Below are 8,067 nucleotides of genomic sequence, written 5' to 3' on the forward strand. Positions count from 1 at the left end.
GAAACTTGGATTTGTAAACGTTTACAAACAACAATAAATTGTTTGTTCTACTCCTAGAAGCAGTAGTGCACCGTTCCAAGTGGATCTGGGCCTTCTGCAGAACGACACAAACCAGAACTTCACTCAAATAGGCCCTGGTCCATTTTAAATTAAATACTCCACACACAAATTCATTATTTTATAAATTCATCCTCCCACCATTTTGCAGTTCCATTTCAAGAACCATTACTGTTCTCGAATAAATACTTGTCATTTCCTTTATGTAAGTTTCATGTAGTTACACATCTCCGCCACGAGATTGTTGTAAATCATCGTGGACTGGCCTCAGAGGCTTCAAGCTCTTGGGGGGAAAAAGATCAAAGTTTGTCATCAAACTGAACTCATGAAGACAAAGTTTTAAGATGTTATATAATACATCTTAATGGTAAACTGTTTAAAATGTATGTAGGGTGTAATTATATATTTAGTGAAATTAAATGCATCTGTGGAATAATGGCTTATATTTTATATTGCGAAGTTGTCTTCTACATTTGTGTGGATCATATAATTAAGTCATGTCTTAGTAAAATTGTAGATGGATCGGATCATATACTTTGGTTATCCATCTGACCTTATCTGATTTGTTAAAAAAAACATCCTACTGGAAACAAATAACTCAGTTCTGCAAGATAGAAATGTTACTAATGAAACGTAAAATGAATCTACTTCAATTGGAACAAAGAACACAGAGAAAATGCAAATTGTATTGTGATTTATTTTTAAATGAAGTGGCAAAATACCGAAGGAAAAAGAATAGCAACTTATTGAAAAGAGGTAGACCTGCATTTGTCTGCAATATTATGTTTATTATGTATTTTTTTCAGATATAATTGAATAAAATGTTCCAGCAGAAAGACTAAAGCATGTTTGTATGACTTGCAGCGTAGGGCCAGTGTGGCCTCCTCTACGTCCACTGTGAAGCTTTAACACCAGGACTGAAGCACAGGGAGTCATTACAGCTTGTTCTACTTGTCCGGCGAACAGCTTAGGGTTAGTGGCACATACTCAACTCAAATACGACATGCTAAACGGCCAGAACAACAAACCACCATCCGCTGTATGGCAAATATTTACACTTTGCTATGAATACACTATGGTTATATAACATCTTCTAATCACAATACTATAATATATTTGTTAATATATTGTATATTATACTATTGTCAGCATGCAAATATGATCAAAGTATCCAGAGTTTCTTGTTTGCATGTGTTGAATGATTTATGTACACTTCACAATAAATGCATTATAATTGTGTATAACATGTCCACATACCACATTGTTTATTTATATTTATGTGAATTGATTTAGTATTCTATTATTTAATGTCAAACATGACTTGAATTCCGTATTTGATGAAGCTGCAGCTTTATATTTATGCTTTGCTTCCTATGACTCGATTCTATTCAATGTCAAACATGGATATAGATAAGTGGAGTATTTCTTGTATATGCTCCATATTTGTTTTGTTTAATGTTTCCCATAAATTGAAAACCCAATACATATGCAGAGATATAAAGGAATACATGTTGGTTGAACAATACAGGTATAAAATTATATTTAATAGCTGATAATTTATATTTATGAATTAATATAACAATCTACAGTAATCACTGTACGAAATGTAATCTTTGCTGGTGTGTTCATAATGTATTTATAAACATACAAGAATGAATAATGAACTTGTATCATGTGACTTTTGAGAAATGGAAAAGCCTTTTTTGAGAAAGTGTGGGTGGTCCTGAAAAGGACCTTTGGTTTCAGGGTGAGCACTGGGATTACTTGGAGCTGGTGTACTTGGAAACAGCCTTGGTGCCCTCAGACACGGCGTGCTTGGCCAGCTCTAAGGGGAGCAGCATGTGGACGGCGGTCTGGATCTCCCTGGAAGTGATGCTGGAGCGCTCCGGTCCGCTTGGTACTGGCCATCGCTCAGGCTTCTCTCAACTGGTTTAGGAACAAGAATGAATCGCAGCGGTGGAGCTCAGATACATATATAGTCCCTGCAGCGCTCGTGCTGTGTGCTGACTGGTCCATGGCACTTGTCACGTGACCATGATTCATGAAAGTTCCGCCAAAACATTTTGAATGGTTGACGTTTTTTATTAGTTTATGGAGTTATTTTCAATAAACACTGATGGTAAATTTACATGTTAAATATGTGTCATGGAGTAGAGAACAATATGCATTATAATATAATGTCATTTTAAAAATATATATATGAAGTGAAATCTTATACTATCACATCAACTTAAATAACTGAAATAAATAATTTAATGAATGAACATTTTGTTTTTATTTTACAGTTTATAAATATATATTATATGAAAACGTTTTTTTTTATAAATATAATTGATATTATTATTATTTATTAGCAGTGGAATATGTTTATTATGAATAATAACTGTCAAGTATTATTATATTATAATTATCTAGATGATTCTCTGTACAGGCTCCACATCAGTGTTGAGCCAACAATGAGTGTTATTTTCTTTTGAATATGGATTTATTATGATTATTGTTTCTAAAATGCCATTTTTTCCATCCATAGTTGTCTAATACGTGCTGTTTATGAGGGTGTGGGAGGCTCTGAAAAGAGCCTTTGTGGGTCCAACGGGATGAAATGAATTTATTTCTTCTTTGGAGCTGTCTTCTTGGCTGCTTTGGGCTTAGCGGCCTTCTTAGCTGGAGCTTTCTTAACTGGAGCCTACTTGGCTGCAGAGGGTTTCTTCACTGCTTTCTTGGCTTTTAAGTGGCTTCTTGGGGCTTTTGGCCGCCTTCTTGGGGCTCTCTTGGGTGACTTCTTGGCGGCTGGAGCTTTCTTAGCTGGACTCTTGCTGGGCTTCTTGGCTGCAGAGGGCTTCCTGGCAGCGGGCTTCTTGGCTTTGGGAGTGGCAGCTTTCTTAGCGGGCTTTTCGGTCTCTACCTTGTGGATCTTGAAGGACCCGGAGGCGCCCTCCCCTTGACCTGGACCAGAGTTCCATTAAGCACCAGGCCCTTGACGGCCATCTCGACACGGGAGTTGTTGTTCTCCACATCGTAGCCCTCGGCAGACAGAGCCTTCTTGACGGCGGCCAGAAAGACGCCGCTGCGCTCCTTGGAAGCGGACACCGCTCTGACGACCATCTCTCTCACGCTGGGTCCCGTTTCTTGGGACGCGGGGCATTCTTCTTGGGGCTTTGGCCGCAGTGGCTGGAGCAACTTCTGCCATTGCTCCTTCTCTCCAGGCTGATTGACAAAGTTTTCTGTGGAGGCGGAATCGATAGAGGCTGAACCGAGGCGGGATTTGGACTTAAACGCATCATGAGAACCGCAGAGACTCAACCCGTGCAGTCGTTCGCGCTGCGGCAGAAACGTCTCCTCAGTTTTCTCTGCTGACCTTTGGGGATAAAATACACGGATCCAGTGATTGCTGTGTAACGTACACAAAGACACATGATTAAAGTGTCAAATTAAAAAAAATAGATTTCAACAATTCATCTCAGAATTTTGAGAATTAAGACAAAATGTACAATTCAAATCTAATAATTCAAAGTGTGGTCGAGTGGTGCTGTGGTCACAGGCTGTGTTGAAATTGAAAATAAATTGCAAAGGGGAATTATTCTATATTTATTAATAATAATTTGTATACAAAATATACAAACCAATTAACAGTAGTGTAAATCATGATTATTGATTATTGATACAAATAATAATTATACTCATTATTTTTATTATTATTATTATTATTATTATTTAGTAAACGTACAGGATGATGTTATCGCTTGCTGGGCATTGCTGCCTATCACACCTCCTCCGGTGCCCATGGGTCAGCTGCAGGGTCATCCGCCAGAAACCACCATTCACCAACGTTTCGCTCCTTTAATTCTGGAACGTCTCCTGGTGGTCACCCCCCGCAGCTGATAGTTGTCCTCCCCTGTTGTCTGGGGCTAGATGTTCTTTCCCCATCACCTCTCCTTCCTCCTCAGCCAGAGCCAAAAGCTCCCTTTCTCAGCCTCCTCTGCTAGGTCCTTTGTTGCCCTCTTTAGCCTACCTCCGGTCACTTCTGCATCCCTCAAGAGGCGTGTGGTTGACAACCCCAAAAACCCTCGGCATCCCACCTCCACTGGGTAGATGGTAGCCTTCCAGCCAGCCTCCCGGCAATCAGCAGCCAGCTCTGAGTACTTGGCCTTCTTACGTTCGAGGCGGCCCTCATTCCCCTCGTCCAGTGGTACTGTGAGCTCGATGAGGTGCACAGATCTTGCCTTGGTTGACCACACAACTATGTCTGATCGGAGAGATGTGGTGATGATCTCTGTGGGGAACCGGAGCTGCCTGTCGAGGTCAACCCTCATGTTCCACTCCTGGTCGGGAGAGAAGGGCCTTGATTTTTCTGTTGGCCTGGTGTTTCTCCTTACCCCTCCTTCTGAGACAAAGCTGGTGTGGTCCTCTGCTGATGGTGGTTCTTTGTTACCCTGTCGACACACCTCCAGCACATCGGCTAGCTTTCTCAGGTCCTGGTCATGGCGCCATCTGTAGCGCCCCTGTGAAAGCGCGATCTTGCAGCCTGATAAGATGTGCTGGAGGCTTGCGTTGGGGGCATTGCAGAGTGAGCAGCATTCTTCTTTCCCAAACCACTGGTGAAGGTTCCTAGGACAGGGACAGGCGTGTCGCAGGTTGAGCGAATGAGGAAGCTGAGTCTTGCCTGTGGAATCTTCCACAGGTCTGACCAACTGATGTTCCGGTTAACAACTCCCTCCCAGGTTGTCCTGCTTCCTTGTCGGCCCTGCGACACAGCCTTGATCTTGGAGCGATCTTCCTCCATCCTCGTCACCTCTGCCACCACCATCTCCTTCCTCTCCTTACGGTTGACCTTGGACCAGAAGCGTGGCACCTCTCCCCATCCTAGCCCTGCTCTTCCCGTGTGGACTCTGCCCACTATCTCCCGGTGTTGCAGCCGACCGACAGCTTGGTCAACCTCGGTTTGGGCATTCCACTGATGGCCAGTTGGAACCTTGGCGTTTGTGTTCCTTACCGACTGGTCTGTGGACTCCCTTAGCTCGAGAACCAAACTTATGGACTGCAGTGGCAGCTGCAGTTTGTTCTTCCCGAACAGACCGGTTTCAGATAGGCACCGTGGCAGCCCCAACCACTTTTAGATGAATGAATTAGCTTTTCCATCCATTTTACTTGCGGTCGATTAGGGGATTGCACTCATTTTCAGGGGCCACATTACCCTCCTGTAGAGTGTGAACTGGTAGCACCAGACCTTATACTTCCCAGGATGTTGGCTTTGGTTGATCCTTGTCAAGCCGTCAGAGAGCTGTTTCATGACGGGTTTCCCCATCTGTTTATCAGACAGCTATGCAGTGTACTGCCTCCCCAGGCTTTTAATGGGTTGCTCAGATAGGAGTGGGATTTTTCCTCCTCCAACGACAAAGATGGTGCTGTCATTTCTGACTCCTCTTCTGAGTGACAGGCTACGAGATTTGGAGGGCTTGATCTTCATTCTTGCCCACGACATCAACTCATCCATCCTTCTCAGTAGTCTCGATGTGCATTCTGCTGTCTGAAGGAGGCTGGTGACGTCATCCATGTAGCTCCTCAGTGGGGGTAGCCTCCAACCAGTTGGTAGTTTGATCCCTCCAACCATTTGTCTTGCTCCGATGAGGATTATCTCAAAGGCTGCTACAAACAGTATTGGAGAAATGGCACACCCCACGCTGTGGTGACCGGTGGTGAAATCCCCGAGGGAAAAGCACATCTGCAGATCGCTGAGGTACTGTGCTACCAAGTTCTTGATGCAGGTGGGCATGTGGAAGAATTCAATGGCGTAGTTGATCAGCTGAGGTGGGATTGATCCATACGGGTTGGCAAGGTCGAGCCAGATGACATGCAGGTCGATCTTCTCCTGCTTGGCCATCTGGATCTGGTCCCAGATCATCGTGGAGTGCTCTACACATCCTGGGAAACCTGGGACTCCTGCCTTCTGGCAGTTGGTGTCGATATAGCCGTTTTCTAGCAGGTAGTTGGTCATCCTTCGGGCTAGTACTGAGAAGAAGATCTTTCCTTCTATATTCAGCAGGGCGATGTTTCGGAATTGGCCAATATCTCTGGAGTTTGTTTCCTTGGGAATGAAGACTGTTACCGCTCTCTGCCACTCGAATGGAATGAGTTGCTTTCTCCAGGCAGTTCTCATTAGGTACCATAGCAGCTCTAGTACCTTGGGTCAGTTGCTGAAGAGGACCTTGCCTTCTTCATGACTTGCCTGACTTCACTGAGCTTGGGGGCCATGATGTTGATCTCAGCTGTCGGGTGTGCAAGCCGAGGCACGTATCCTGGTGTTCCTAAGGGAACGCTCCTTTGCGGATCACTGTACTGCTCTTTAACGTGCTGCCTTCAGGTTAGAACAAGATGGTTGTTATAAACATGTACAGTTATTGTGGTATATAACATACATATTAAAATAAACAGACATTTTCTTTACGGCTGGTTTCACAGTGTCTTGATCAAATGATGAGATAGAAAAATTCAGTTAATTGTTTAATTTGCCCCCAAAATCCATGTTCTAACCCTGGTGGGCAAACTTTTTGGCTCAGGGGCCACATTGACTTTTAAAATTTGACAGACGGGCCGGGTCAGCACAAGATGCATACATATCAAACATAAACAGAAAAAAAGCATTACAGTGTTAATACACTTACCTTTTAGTGGGAACAGTGTTGTTATTCACCCATTTTTGCCAGTGCATACAAGTCTGGTGTTAATTTTGTTGTGGCAATTCTCAGAACAGATCTGAGGTGTTCATCTCTCAACTGGGATCTGTGGGGTGCTTTGTTGGTGTTCATCACACTAAAAGTCTGTTCACACACATACGTAGAGCCAAACAACACCAGCATCCTCTGTGCCATCTTCTGGATGTTTGGAAATTTGGCTGCGCTTAATGATGCATAAAACTCAAGAGAGTTGAACTCCTTTAAGACAGTGTCACATTCGAGATCAATCAGTTCCAACTGCAACTCCTGTGGCGCCGTTTCAAGGTCTTGTGAGAAGGGACATGACACCAGCTGAAGTGACTTGTCAATTTTTCCAAAATCAGAGAACCAACGGCAGAATTCTTCATGCAGGTCATCCAGTGATTTCCTGTATTTTTTCACATGTTGCGGAGCCTCTTTCAACGTAGCCAGTGTGGGGAAATGAGCGAATGACTTGTTTGGCATTTGCTTTGAGAATAAAGGTAGCTTGGTTTTGAAGGCTCTGACGTTTGTATGCATTTCATGCACAAACTGGTCTTTCCCTTGTAGCTTCACGTTCAGCTCATTCATGTGTGTCAGTATGTCCACAGCAAAAGCTAAATCACAAATCCAATTAGTGTCACTCAGCTCAGGAAACTTGTCAGCGTTCTCAAGTAGCTCCAAAAATGAGATAATCTCCTGTTTGAGCTCCCACACTCGTTGACATACATACTTTCCCCAAACTTAACTAGCGGACATTAGAATGGTAAAGCAAGTCCCTGTGATCAGCGTCAGTTTCTTCAAGAAACTTAATAAACTGGCGATGGGGAAGTCCCCTCGCTCGAATAAAGTTAATGAGTTTTACAACTGGCTTCACCACGTGGTCAAGCTGCATTACGGATTTACACAGTGCTTCCTGGTGAATTATGCAGTCTAGGAAAATTACCTCCTGCTCAGGGTTGTCCTCTTTCATCCTCTCCTGGATTCTTTTGAACAGTCCTACGATTTTTCCCGTTAGATTTGGCGATCCATCTGTGGTAACGTTTGCGAGTGTACTCCAAGGTAGCTTATGCCTCTTGATGACTGCCGACACACTGTCATACAAGTCCTCTCCCCGTGTTTTCCAAAAACCAAAGCCAAAAACTCCTCTGTTTTCTCGAAATTGTCATTAATCCCTCTGATAAAAATTTAAAGCTGAGCGGTGTCCTTTATGTCATTACTTTCGTCCAGTGCCAAAGAATATAATGTAAATGTTTTTTTCATACAACGGAATATAAAAAAAATATATTGCAGATCTGAACAGTTTAAAATAAATAAC

At 43.2% G+C, this 8,067-nt stretch overlaps 1 pseudogene across 1 annotated transcript; it reads right to left on the reverse strand.

Moving 5' to 3' along the window:
* Positions 1–2,665: 2,665 nt before the first annotated feature.
* LOC307247629 (histone H1-like) lies at positions 2,666–3,247 on the reverse strand (annotated as a pseudogene). Its single transcript has one exon. The product of its transcript is annotated as a histone H1-like (transcript).
* Between the last annotated feature and the right edge of the window lie 4,820 nt (positions 3,248–8,067).

This window comes from Zeus faber, assembly GCF_960531495.2.
Source record: "Zeus faber genome assembly, contig: SCAFFOLD_47, whole genome shotgun sequence".
NCBI classification, from domain to species: Eukaryota; Metazoa; Chordata; class Actinopteri; order Zeiformes; family Zeidae; genus Zeus; species Zeus faber.